Here is a 15026-nt window from a genome sequence, read left to right as displayed (position 1 = left end):
GCATCTGTTATCTTTGTTCAAAGCATCCGATGTACATTAGTGTTCGTACAGTATCAGTCGAGTTTGACACTGAATTGTTTCTCATGATCTTGAAGTGGTTATGAAGAGTGATTAGTTCTGTGGATCGTGTGTATTTGAGTGTGTGAATTTGAACAGATGCGTGCCAGGACGCACATTTTTCACTTGCACATTGCGTATTTTGATCACCTCATCATTCCCAGACTTCCGTTTGTGAGTATTTTATGTGTGTTGTATTTTTTCCCCACATAATGAAGTTGCTCAGATTTGTAAACATCAAAGTGAATTACATAAATTTCCCTTTCAAATTGTTGTCTAAAAATAGACCTGTGTGCCTGGAAGAGGAGAGGCCTGATTATGTCACCTGCATGTGAAAACCTGTGAATCTGAGCATGAGGATTTACAGGAAGTGATGTCATCACCACAGGTGTAGCACCAGCACGACGCCCACAGTAAGAGTCACTTTCTCAGATCCTTTGTTTACTCCTGTCACTTCCCATATGACATCACTGACCTGTTGAACAATATGCGTTATCTTATCCTCACAGTGTGTCTGTAAGCAAACCAAAGTAGTATTAAAACTCTCTCTTGTCTGTCTGTGTGTGTGTGTGTGTGTGTGTGTGTGTGTGGGGGTGTGTGTGTGTGAGAGCTACAGTCGATTTCAGTAATACATTTATCACATGAGGCCTTAACTCTCTTTGAATTGTCAGCTTCCCTTTTGAAAGTGACTCTGTAGTGCTTCCTGAATGTGGACGGGTCTTTTTGTTTTATTTTCCAGACCCGTGATCAGATTGTACTTTGGGGAAAAAGTAAACAAGACACATTCTGGAAAACCCGGTGCTAAAACAAGACGACCATCCTTCAGTAACTTTAAGTTGTAGTTCATTTGTTTCTCTTTGAAGTTGGCAACCCTAGACTTACACTGTAAAAACTGGTTTTTCGAAGTAAAACAAAGACTATTGGAGTACTTTTTATTTCAGTTTTTCAGACTATTTAAGTACATTTTATTTCAGTTTTTCAGGCTATTGAAGTACGTTTTATTTCAGTTTTTCTATTTTAAATGTTTAATTCACTGTGTTGCTTCTTTCTGTTTTTTTGTAATTGTGAGATGTACCAATTTCTGAGTGGAAATTGTTTCTACACCATTTATTTTTTTCAGTGTTTCTGAAAAATATTCAAATAAGTGTTTCTGATTAATAGCTGTGCTTCCAATTAAAGCTTATTTTCAAGCATCAGCATCACTATTTCTGTATGAAATTTCTCATAATTTGTCATTCCTGGAACACTTCTGTCAACGTCAGGCGAGTATCAGGCCGCCAGTCTGTACTGTATCTCTTCAGAATTGTTTTGGCTAGTACATACTGATGGTCAGTCAGGGAAGTCTGTATTTCACCTAAAGGTCACACACACACACACACACACACACACACTGCCGAGCACTTACGTCATGTGAGTTTTCAGTTTTCGTTCAGCTTCGTTCCAAAATGTGGAAGTTACTGTTTCACAAAAACACTACAAAGCATTTAAGACTTCAAACATGAGTTTGTGTTCCTGTATTTCTAACAGTTATCAAAGAGTCATCAGATTGGGATAATTGATAAGAAATGTAAACACTGCCTAAATGAAATTGACAATTGATAAAATTAGAGATCATGTTCTAAGCAGATAATGTGTGAATGAAGATGTTACGAGATGTTGCACATTTTGGGGAATTTAGTGGGCGAGTAGAGGCAGGCTAGTGGCGTGTGGGTGGAAAATATTCCACACTTACCACTATTTTTAGCTCGGTCATCTGGTTAACTCGGCACAAGACAAAGCTTAAGTACTGCCAGATTTATCCTAAACATGATGTCACAGAGGAGTCATGTGTCACATCGGCCAGTCAGAGCATGCAAAATGAGCTTTGCTTGGGCTGAAAGGAGTGAATTTGTCAGGAAATCACTTCCAGATTTCACAATTATGTATTTTATGACGAAATCTCTCCCAGCACTACTGTATGCAGACTGCTGTGTTGCATTATGCTGCATGTGCAGCATTAACATTCCTTCTGAACAGTCTGTCTTGCATCCTGGTCAGGTTGTCTCCGCTGTTTCCTTTCTGCCAGTACATGATGCTGGAGTACACTGCATGCAGGGCCGGATTATCCATAGACGGGATTGGGCGAGTGCCCTGGGGCACCAGCCAATAGGGGGGCACCAAGTGATTAAGATAATGACTAGACCTTTAAAAAAAAAATCATATTATTTTGCTGGAAAGATAGGATACAAAATGAACAGTTAATGATGCAATATATACAGAGAGAATATAAAATATATGCATATAAAGAACTGCGATTGGGTCAGGTCACAGTGTATTTACCCCCTCCCAGTCAGAGTCAATCAAAATGGATAGGCAGCATCAGCTTAGCGGTTGTGCGAAATTCAAATTAAAAAAAGAGAATATATCACGACACATAGCCACCTTTAAAAAGTACCTGCAATATCAAGTTTTTTCGAAAAATCGTTCACCAGAGGATATGCTGCCAATTCTACGAAAAAATGGCTACAGACTACTTTTCCAAGTGTATTCGTTGCACTCAGACTGTTCTTTACCCTGCCCGTTGCCAACTGCGATCCTTCTCTCAACTTAAAAGAGTGAAGAATGAACTCAGGACAACCATGAGACAGAAGGATTGATGCTGCCTTTACGAAAACGGAAATTTCATAATTCCCACTTAAGATTACACGATTGTTGCATTCAAGCGCTTTGCTGTCGGAATGAAGACTCATGGAGGACACCAGGTTTATTCTTGCCTATTTATTGGGAAAATCTTATTAAAACCTTAAAAATTACAGGCCTATGTAGTGTCCCATGCACTGACAACCATATAAACATTCACAGTGCTAGATAGATAGTCCGGTTGCTGACGATTCTGTAATTTCGGTCAAATGCAGGCAATTTTAGCTGTGTATAAAACATACAATATGCTTCAAATGATTACACGTATATGTAAATGTTCATGTGCAATTTTTACCTAGGAAGCTCATAATTCTGAGAGCACGTGAAGGCAGCATTAATTAACGATTTTGCATGCACAAAATCTAGAAAAAGGTAAAAGCTAAAAGTAAGGCTTACAGTTGCAAGAAAAAGTATGTGAACCCCTTGCAGAATCTGTGAAAATGTGCAAAATTTGTTTGAGTAAGATATTTTACATAAAAGATGTTTACATATAATCCATAAGACAAAAAAAAATAGCTGAATTTATTAAAATGACCCAGTTCAAAAGTTTGTGAACCATTGATTCTTAACACTGTGTGTGGTTACCTGATGATCCACGACTGTTTTTTTGTTTAGTGATGGTTGTTCATGAGTCTCTTGTTTGTTCTGAGCAGTTAAACTGAGCTCTGTTCTTCAGAAAAATCCTCCAGGTCCCAAAAATTCTTCAGTTTTCCAGCATCTTTTGCATATTTGAACCCTTTCCAGCAGTGACTGAATGATTTTGAGATCCATCTTTTCACATGGAGGACAACTGAGGGACTCAAACACAACTATTAAAAAGGTTCAAACATTCACTGATGCTCCAGAAGGAAACATGATGCATTAAGAGTCGGGGGGTGAAAACTTTTGAACAGGATGCAGATGTCCAAATTTTTCTTATTTCGCTTGAATATCATTTTTTTTCATTTAGTACTGCCCTTCGGAAGCAACAGAAAATACTTGCATGTTTCCCTGAAGACAAATTAAATACAATTTACCTTGATCTTCAAATTCCAAATGTTTTCACCCCCCGACTCTTAATGCATCATGTTTCCTTCTGGCGGCGGCAACCTTTCGCCAGACCGCCTTCCATATACAAGTTAAGAAGAAAGCGTAAACTGGTGTCACGTCAATTACACTTTTTCCGTAAGTTTAATAGGGAAGGTGTAGGACGTAGCGTAAGCTTTGTGAACTGCAAGAGGTTTACACTTTCTGCATAAGTTGTATACGGAAGGCGGTCTGGCGGAAGCTAGTTATTCGACTTCATAACTTGTTTAAATATGGATTTTTTTTTTTTTACACAAATGCATCGCTTCGCTTCAGAAGGCCTTTATTAGCCCCCCGGAGCCGTGTGGAGTACGTTTATGGTGGATGGATGTGGATGGAGACACTTTCTTCAGCTCATACTCATTGAACCCTATCACTCCCATTATAAAGCTTCAATATTTATTAATATTTCTCCAAATGTCTTCGTCAGAAACAATAAAGTCATATACACCTAAGATGGCTTGAGGGTGAGTAAAGCTTGGGGTCATTTTCATTTCAAAGTGATCTAATCCTTTAATGCTATAGAAAAGCAAATGAAGGAAGAGTTTTTTCAGCTTGTTTTTTGTTTTTATACAAAAATATGGCATGCAGTTGCTTCAAACAATGGTATAAAGCTATTCAAAACATAATTTAATGTAAATTGCGATAATCGTAATTAAAAATCGCAATTACAATTTCAAGAGAATAAACGACACTTATGATTTTTGTCATAATCGTGCAGCCCTAATGGGTTGGATTTCTGGGTTGCACATCTTAAGCCAAAAATGTATAAGTACTCAAGTTGAAAGCTTAGCTTCTTTGATTCCACATCAAAGAAGGCGGAGCCTCCGAGCCACACCCACCTATTACATCATCGCCATGGACCAATTGTAGTTTCCCAGCCTTTGCCTTTGGCAAGCTCTTTCGAACTCCAGAAACAAATGAACCAATTTTGTTTAAAATGATGGCACACTGGTTTACCTTGCAGTGTATCAAGGCCTTTGGTGCAGTTCGAGTCCCATAAGAAGTGCACCACTGTGCACGACACTGCAAGTCACTTGAATAGACATGTGTGCTAAATTACCTCGAAAAAAAGACTCAAAAAAATATCATCGATCTGGTAGAATAACTGATAGCAAGACAGTTCATCAATATTTATGTTAAAGGGTTAGTTTAGTTCACCCAAAAATGAAAATTCTGTCTTTACTCATCCTCATGTCATTACAAACCCTTAAGGCCTTCGTTCATCATTGCAACACAAATGGAGATCTTTTTCATGAAATCTGAGAGCTTTCTGACCCTCCATAGAGATCACCAACACAACTACCACTTTTTTAAGTGGTTTAACCTCAAATTTATGAAGCAACGCACATTGGAGATTATGAATCAGTGTTCACGTAACAACGCCAAGACAACACGCATGTGTCGGGTGGTGCTCTCCTGAACAGGATGAACTAACCCTTCAAAGGTCACACAATTTGGGGGGCTTATCCAAGTGTGTAATGAGAGGACGTCAAGGCAATGAATCACAGCCTTAACGTCCCAGTTAGGTTCTTCAGAGGAAAAAGGAGACGGGTGTGGAGAAAGGTTTTTTAAGCATTTAGGCCAAATTCTTAGGCGACCTTATACTCTTTTTACTACAGAGCGAACAATCGGGGGAACTCCAGTTGGCACACTGAAAGGAAAAGGTGGAGGGCAACACAGATGTCAGAGATTCATGGAAAACTGGCAACCTGCCATCACACCATAACTGCACATGCTGACATTAGTAGTAACGCTCCTGTTAAACCACACTCTGAGTGTGTGGTACCCAGTAAACCTGTTGAAATAGATAGATAGATAGATAGATAGATAGATAGATAGATAGATAGATCATTAGAGACTGTTGTGCATGAAAATACCAAGAAATCAGCTGTTTCTGACACCAACAGTCATTAAGCCATTAAAGACACATTAATCACTTCCCCATTCTGAACCTCTGCATGACCTAACTGGGCTGATGCCATGCATTTTAGATGAGATTTGCATTTTTCAATAAGAAACAGGAAAATACAGAAATAACACATATTTAGGACTGGAAGCAGGAAATGTAATCGTTTAAGAATCAACCTTTAAAAAACCCACATTCCACTGACTAATCTAAATTACTATTATGTATGCTCAAATCTTTCCTCACATTAATACTTCAGTATCCTGTGTTGTTCTTTCTTTTCCAGATGGAATCGGGTGTGGTAAGCATTTATCATAGAAGGAGCCATAAAACTAAAAAACTAAATGTTAAAAAACTCAAATGGGGCAGCAGCTGTGATATTGCGTTGTTTCCCTCCTTTATCACTGATTTGGCTCATAAGAAGCTGGCAGTAAGAGGACTTGCATCACACGTGTGACTCACGCAGGAATTCTGTCCGGTTGGCAATGTTTGGAAGGAAAAACAAGCTCCTGCTCTCTGGATACTGTGCACTGTTTATATTTATTCATTTAGCAGACACTTAAAAAGTTTTTTTTTTTTTTTTTCCATGCATATTTGTGTTAAATTGTGTAACTAGACAGTCTGATTAAATAATGAACCAAGAAAGAGATGTTAAACGTCCAAAACTTGGAATGGAAAGTCGAGTGCATTGCATTTTGGGATACAATATTCCACACTGTATACTCTAGTCATATACTACTGTATATCGCGCCACCCAGATATACTTATGCATGCTGGAAATACATACTGCAGGATTTTAATCTGGACACAGTCCTTTCCTCTGGTCATTTAAGAGCAGCGGGGTTTTCTTGGCGTGAATCACAACAGGCTCGGAATTTGTGATATCCTGCAGTATTTAATAAGAATGACACTTCCATAGCAACCTTTTGTTTGGTGTTAGTGCTTGAATTAAAGGCGTTTCACACTAATAAAATAATCAGAAATAACAGCTAAAACGTGATGGTGATTTCTATGTGTCACAAGCCCTGACCTGCAGAGAAGCGGATTCCATCATTGTAGTCTCAAAGCAAGATGACTAATTAACTAAACAACGATCATTCCGAGTCCGGTTTGAAATACGGTAGAATTTGGCGTTTCCCGCGATCGCATCTAGATCACCGTTGGCGTCCCGGAGCTGCCGTGCGACCTCTACTGGAGCTGCGACACGTTTACACTCACATTTGACCTCAGGTCCTTTTCTGCAAGTTAATTTCACTATTATATAGTTATATCGATATATAAAGCATTTTTTACAACAAGGTAATGTTTATTTTATTCTGATATATAATTCTCATCTCACACATCGTTTATCTGCATTCAGATTTATTTATTTATTTATTTTTTTGCAACAGGACTTTTTCTATGCTATAATGTTTGTATAATAAAAATATATATGATATATCTTGCCTTCCAAGCAATGTCGAAGCAAAAAACAAACATAAAAATAAAAAATAAACTTTCACAGCCATGTTATATTTGCAAGCACAGACTATTTAGTTTAATCAGTATTTCTTTTTCTTATATAATTAGCATCAAACAAACAATATAGTTCTTATTCACAGTGATGAAAGCTTATTAAACGAAAAGATTGAAAAATGATTGCACAACCACCAAATAGGTGGCGAGATGTACTAAGTATACAAATAGCTATGAAACAAAAGAAGAAGGAAGTAGAATGGCGCAAATTTTCTCAGTGTCTGTTTTCATAGTGACTTCATCGCTTTATTGAGAATGTCTTGTGTGTTAACTGTGAATATATTCTGGGTTGACTGAACTTACAGCCGGACATGTTTTTTGAACCAGCAGACCTCGAAGCAATTAAGGTTTGGGTTAATCAACCGAGAGTTCAGGGTATGTTTGACGGTAAGATAATACCCCCCGGATGAGCAACTTTTTAAGCTTTTAAAGGGTTAGTTCACCCAAAAATGAAAATTCTGTCATTAATTACTCACCCTCATGTCGTTCCACACCCGTAAAACCTTTGTCCATCTTCGGAACGCAAATTAAGATCTTTTTGATGAAGTTTGAGAGGTTTCTGTCTCTCCATAGAAATCCAACACAACTATCACTCCAAAACCCAGAAAGGTAGTAAAGACATCATTAAAGTACTCCATGTGACTAACTTGCTTTGACTCTATATGGAAGAACAAAAATCTCTCAGACTTCATCAAAAACGTCTTAATTTGTGTTCTGAAGATGAACGAAGGTCTTACGGGTGTGGACCGACATGAGGGTGAGGAATTAATGACAGAATTTTCATTTTTGGGTGAACTAACCCTTGAACTTTTAAAACAACTGCCATAATATAGTGATGTATTTGAGTTTTATATGTTGCCTGGAAAAACAATTACGTAAATAAAGGTGATGTAGTTATGACTTCTACCAGCAGGGGCTTAATGAGATTGAAACGGATTTACTCATGTTTTCAATAATAAAAACAGTGACTAAATCGCTTTTGGGCCATTGTATGCTTGGTTGGGTTTGTTAATGTTACATTCAGTCACCCCTTATATGCAGAAATCTGGTTATTGATGGTTATGCATAAGCAACATTTCGAGAAGCAACAGTGTTGTTTTTCATAGATTGTATCTTTAATACCAGCATATTTTGTTTTACTGCACCAGTAGATTTGTTTTTAAGTTCAAAACAAGTGTTGCTTCTCAAGTAAATGTATCTTGTTTGAAGGATTTCTGAGTATTTTAAGTGGAAAAACGAGTTTAAAGACACTTAATGGGATTAAAGTGCAAGACATGTGAAGAGCAGCTGTCTCTACTGTGATGTCAGTGTACAATCACTGCTTTCAATGAGCCATTCTGTATATTTATATCAGGTCCAGTTGCTCTTTTGCATGTGTTAATGTTGTGTCTCTCAGGTGGAGATGAGATGAATCCTCCCAGAGTTTATGAATAACCCTTATGAAACGTTTTGTAAGTTAAAATAATGCCAGTGAACTGATTTTATAAATGCGATTTAATTTCGTAACATTTGTGTGACTCACCTCTTTCATTTGAAGCATTTATAGAAGTAAAGGGAACTTCCCGTCATTCTCCCTGATTGGCATCCCGCCACACCACAGATATGATCATGGTCAGTGCGTCTGTGGTTAATGTTTGGAAATGGATTATAAAATAGAATTTCTGTTTTAATTAATCACTTCTGTGTCTTATACAAAAGCACGACTGCATCTGAAAGAAAAAAAAAAGCTTGTCGACATCTACCCGTTCACCAGCTGAACCTTGACCTCCTGGTCAACACAGAGATCATGTGAACACTTATTTAGGCAGGTTAGTTGACGAAGAGTACAGCATCTGTTTGCTTTTGTGCGTTTTATTTTGATTAAAAAACATTTCTTATCTTTTTACATGAAACACTCTCGGAGAGCGAGAAAGATCGAAAGAGACAGAGTGAGAAAAAGACCGAAAGAGGAGACAGTGTCATCAGATCATCTACATATTCTTTAAGACATTTTTCAACCATAAACTCATAAGTGAAAGAGAAACATGTCCAGAGACGTCGCGTCTCTCAGTTCGTATTTACAGGAAGTTTGAACATCACATCCTTGATCAAGCACAGGAAGGGGACGGAGCATTGCGTCAACGTCCTCAATGATTGGTCGGTGTCAACACCGAAGCAGATGATTGGTTGGCATCTGGGCAGGTGGCGCAACAGTTAGTTAGTGTTCTTTTATCCGCAATGCTGCTGAAAAAGAACAGTCTGGTTGACTCGCTCGACGTGCTGAACCCGTGACTCATAACCTTTGACCTCTATAACAGTGAGAGCGTGACGCCGACAGCAGACGCTCCCCAAGAGTGTAAGTGTGTGATTTTTTGGCATGTATAAGAGCTGCGGTCTCTTGTGTAAGTGTTATCACATTCTGATAAAGGTCTGACACTCATGTTAAGCATTCATCACAGGAGGAGCCATAAAACTAAAAAGCTAAATACATAAAAACTCAAATGGGGCAGCAGCTGTGATATTGTGTTGTTTCCTCCTTTATCACTGATTTGGCTCATAAGAAGCTGGCAGTAAGAGGACTTGCATCACACGTGTGACTCACGCAGGAATTCTGTCCGGTTGGCAATGTTTGGAAGGAAAAACAAGCTCCTGCTCTCTGGATACTGTGCACTGTTTATATTTATTCATTTAGCAGACACTTAAAAAGTTTTTTTTTTTTTTTTTCCATGCATATTTGTGTTAAATTGTGTAACTAGACAGTCTGATTAAATAATGAACCAAGAAAGAGATGTTAAACGTCCAAAACTTGGAATGGAAAGGCGAGTGCATTGCATTTTGGGATACAATATTCCACACTGTATACTCTAGTCATATACTACTGTATATCGCGCCACCCAGATATACTTATGCATGCTGGAAATACATACTGCAGGATTTTAATCTGGACACAGTCCTTTCCTCTGGTCATTTAAGAGCAGCGGGGTTTTCTTGGCGTGAATCACAATAGGCTTGGAATTTGTGATATCCTGCAGTATTTAATAAGAATGACACTTCCATAGCAACCTTTTGTTTGGTGTTAGTGCTTGAATTAAAGGCGTTTCACACTAAAAAAATAATCAGAAATAACAGCTAAAACGTGATGGTGATTTCTATGTGTCACAAGCCCTGACCTGCAGAGAAGCGGATTCCATCATTGTAGTCTCAAAGCAAGATGACTAATTAACTAAACAACGATCATTCCGAGTCCGGTTTGAAATACGGTAGAATTTGGCGTTTCCCGCGATCGCATCTAGATCACCGTTGGCGTCCCGGAGCTGCCGTGCGACCTCTACTGGAGCTGCGACACGTTTACACTCACATTTGACCTCAGGTCCTTTTCTGCAAGTTAATTTCACTATTATATAGTTATATCGATATATAAAGCATTTTTTACAACAAGGTAATGTTTATTTTATTCTGATATATAATTCTCATCTCACACATCGTTTATCTGCATTCAGATTTATTTATTTATTTTTTTGCAACAGGACTTTTTCTATGCTATAATGTTTTTATAATAAAAATATATATGATATATCTTGCCTTCCAAGCAATGTCGAAGCAACCATTTTTTTATTATGCAAACAGACAATTACAATATTTACAGAAAAGAAATTAAATGCAAAATACAAATACAAAGACCAACAAAACATACATAACAGCCAGTATGATTTGGGTATGTGTGTGTGTGTGTGTGTGTGTGTGTGTGTGTGTGTATAACTAAGTGTAACTGGGTGTGGGAGTGGAAATATATGAATAAAGGAGCATGTAGGAAAGTACAACAGACATAACCAGAGTTAAGAAAAAAAAAAATATATCAAAGAGGAGGGGGAAAAAAAAAAAAAATTGACAATAATAATGATGAAGATAATAATAGTATCACACGCAAAAAATGAGGAAGGTGACAATAGCAACAGTATTAATAATAAATAATAATAATAATAATAATAATAATAATAATAGTAATGATAAATCCAATTAATAAGAAATGACAAATAGTAATAGTAGTATTAGCAGTAGTAGTAATGATAAATATTAAGAAATATACTCATTTAATCCGGAATGAGGGGGAGGTTAAAGGATCAGGAAGAGGAAAAATAAAGATAACAGTAATAGCAATAATGATAATATTAATAATGGTAATATTGATACAGCCATTAATAGTAATGATAATAGTAGTAGTTGCAATGGCAGTGATAATAATAATAATAATAATAATAATAATAATAGTATTAATAATGGTAATATTGATACAGCTATTAATAATAAGATATTATAAAGCTGCCTCTATTCCCCTCATGGCCATGGCATAGGATAGACCCCCGTCAGCGTCATGTTGCAACGAGCTATCAAGGTGCGGTGCTGCGGGGCCGAGGGTCCCAAAATCCATCCCCATCCCCATCCGTCCCACACATGCCACGCTTACCCTGTCTGTGTTTTTTTTTTTTTTTTTTTTTTAATAAATATGGCTGCTTTCATTGTTATACTCATGATATGTTTATGTCAACTAGTGTATAATGCATTAAAAAAGCATGGCGTGCAGCATGGAACCAGCCCAGTGCAAAGCCCAGGCCGCCACGCCCACGCCACACTTACCCTATGTGTGTGCATTTTTTTTTTTTTTTTTTTTTTCCTTTTCCCTTTCCTGCTTTAAACTTATTTTATGCTCCAAATGAATGTGTGTGTGCACCTCATCTAATATGTGAAGCATTAAAACAGCGAGACAAGTGCTGAGCCAGCCAGAGACAAGAAATCCCAGGTGAAAGTACAAGCTGGAGGGCGAAAGCCCAAGGCCCCCGCCCCACATCACACCCACCCACACCTAATCAAAACCGCACATGTCAGGGACTAGTATGCCACAGCCAACCAGGGTCCAGAAAAAAAAAAAAAAAAGAGAGAGAGAGATTTAAATATAATCTTATAAGTATTTTATTTATATTTGATATTAGTCGGTGTTGCTACCTCTTCCTGACCCCCCTGACCCCTATCATGTGTGAATATTGATGGTGTACCATTGAGGATGGCTTCAGATAAAGAAGGTCAGTGGATTCATGACTGTAGGAAGTTAAAGAGAGATGACCAAGAAGGGTGTAATTCTGATGTATTATTTTGAGTGGAGGTAGACAAGTTTTCCATGGAGATGTACTCTATTAGTAAATTTTTCCAAGTTGTAATGTGTATGGTGTTCTTTAATTTCCAGTTCATGAGGATATTTTTCTTGGCGATAGTTAGAGCCACTAGGAGTAATTGACTGTTTGTACTGTTTAAATTGATTATGGATATGTCACCTAATATACAGAGGAAGGGAGACAGCGGGATGTGACATCCCATAAGGTCAGATAGTGAGTCAGTAACGTTTTCCCAGAATTTTTTAACTGAGGTGCAATCCCAAATAGCGTGTAAATAGGTGTCTGGAGTGTTTTGTGTGCAATGTGAGCATGTTTCTGAAGAAAACCCCATTTTAAATAATTTCCGTCCAGTTAGGTGAAATCTATGAAGTACTTTATACTGTATAAGTTGTAAGTTGGCGTTTTTTGTCATGAAGTAGATATTTTTACAGATTTGTGTCCAGAAAGCGGCATTGGGAGCAATGGATAAGTCTGATTCCCATTTTGCATTGGGTATATTTTGGAGAGTAGTTTTTTTGGGGAGGTTATATTAATTAGCTCTGAGTTTGGAGGGGGAAGGTCTAGATTAATTGTCTGAATGTCGATTTTTGATTGAATAGATGATTTGATTTGTAAATATTCCAAAAAACAATTACTCCCAATGCCGTATTTCTGGACCAAGTGGGAAAATGGTGCCAGCTTGTTATTAAGAAGGATGTGTTGAAGTTGTGTGATGCCCTTATCTGCCCATGTGCGTAAATTGAGTGGCTTCTTGTTAACCATAAAATCTGGGTTATTCCAGATCGGGGTGTATTTAGATGGTGCAAGAGGGGTGTTCGTGATTTGATGAAATTTCCACCAGGCTGTCAGAGCTGCGGCTATTGTTGGGGTTTTAAAACAGTGATGCTTTTTGATTGTCTGATTATAGAAAGGTAATTCTGAAATGTTAACGTCTTTACAAATTGACTGTTCAACATCTTGCCATGTGCTTTCTGATGGGTTTGGGTGAATCCATTTGTATATATTTTGGAGCTGATTGGCCAAAAAGTAGTGGTAGAAATGTGGTGCTTCCAGTCCTCCTTGTGTTTTTGGTTTCTGTAGTGTAGTCAATTTAATTCTTGGGGTCTTATTTTTCCAGTAGAATTTAGTGACGATTGAATCTAGTGATTTAAACCAGGTGAGGGTGGGTAGTGCTGGAGTCATTGTAAATAAATAGTTTAATTTAGGGAGTATAGTCATTTTAATTACTGATATTCTGCCCATAATGGATAGTGGTAAATTCATCCAGCGATGAAGGTCATCATTTATTGTTTTAAGTAATGGAGTAAAGTTAAGTCCAAACAGCTCTGACAGCCTGGGGGAAACATTAATACCTAAGTATGTGATATAGTTGGTGCACAAAGGAATAGGTGGTGTCTGGGATGTCACATCCAAGCTGTTGGAATGTAATGAGAGTATGGCAGATTTACTCCAGTTGATCGAGTATTCAGAGATATTAGAGAATGAATCAATGAGTTTAATAGTTTCTTGTAATGATGATGGTGGGTCTTGTAAATATAGTAATATATCGTCAGCGTAAAGACTAATTTTGTGGTGCATGTTTAGTGTTTGAATTCCTTTAATGTAGCTGTTTTGACGGATAGCTGCTGCTAATGGCTCAATGAAAATGGTGAATAATGAAGGGGAGAGTGGGCATCCTTGTCTAGTCCCCTGTTGCAGTGTGAAGATATGTGATGTTAGTCCATTGGTGATGACAGTGGCTGAAGGTGATGTATACAGAATTCTGATCCAATTAATGAATGACTCCCCAAAACCAAACCTCTCTAATGTGGAAAACAGGAATTTCCAATTGACCCTATCAAAAGCTTTTTCTGCATCGAGAGTAACTATGATGGTTTTGGTTTTCTGAGTTGATGAATAATGCATTAAGTTAAAAAGTCTGCGTGTGTTGTTGGATGAAAGTCTACCTTTGATGAAACCGGTTTGATCTGGATGGATTATAAATGGTGTGACTTTTTCTATTCTATGTGCTAGTGCTTTGGCGATGATTTTAATGTCTACATTGATTAGGGAAATCGGACGATAACTTGACGGTAATGTTGGGTCTTTATTTGGTTTAAGAAGGAGTGAAATTGTGGCTGTGTTCATATTATCTGGGAGTTTTGATTTTTGTTTTGATTCAGTAATCATACGGATGAAGAGTGGTGATAAAATGGACCAAAAGTGTTTGTAGAACTCAGCAGGGAATCCGTCGGGGCCTGGTGCTTTATTGTTTGGCATGAGTTTGAGGGCATTAAAAAGTTCATGTTCTGATAAGGGAGAATCCAGAGTATTTATTTGATGTTTACTGAGTTGAGGTAAGTTGATATTGTTGAGAAATGAGTCAATGTCTTTCTGATCTGGGTCTTTATTGGAGGAATATAATTTACTGTAAAAAATTTTGAAAGATTTGATTTATTTCTTCTGGTGAGTTGGTGGATTTCCCTGCTGTGTCTGTAATCAGTGGTATTGTAGCTTTTTCCTTATTTTGTTTGATTTGATTTGCCAAATATTTACTAGATTTGTTACTATGATGAAAGTTTTCTTGTCTTAGCCTATGAATTAGGAATTGTGTATGTTTATTGATTAATTCATTCAATTTGAGTTTATATTTTCTTAATGAATCCTGTGTTTCT

Source organism: Ctenopharyngodon idella, chromosome 1 (genome assembly GCF_019924925.1).
Source record: "Ctenopharyngodon idella isolate HZGC_01 chromosome 1, HZGC01, whole genome shotgun sequence".
NCBI lineage: Eukaryota > Metazoa > Chordata > Actinopteri > Cypriniformes > Xenocyprididae > Ctenopharyngodon > Ctenopharyngodon idella.
Note: the sequence above shows the minus strand (reverse complement) of the source record.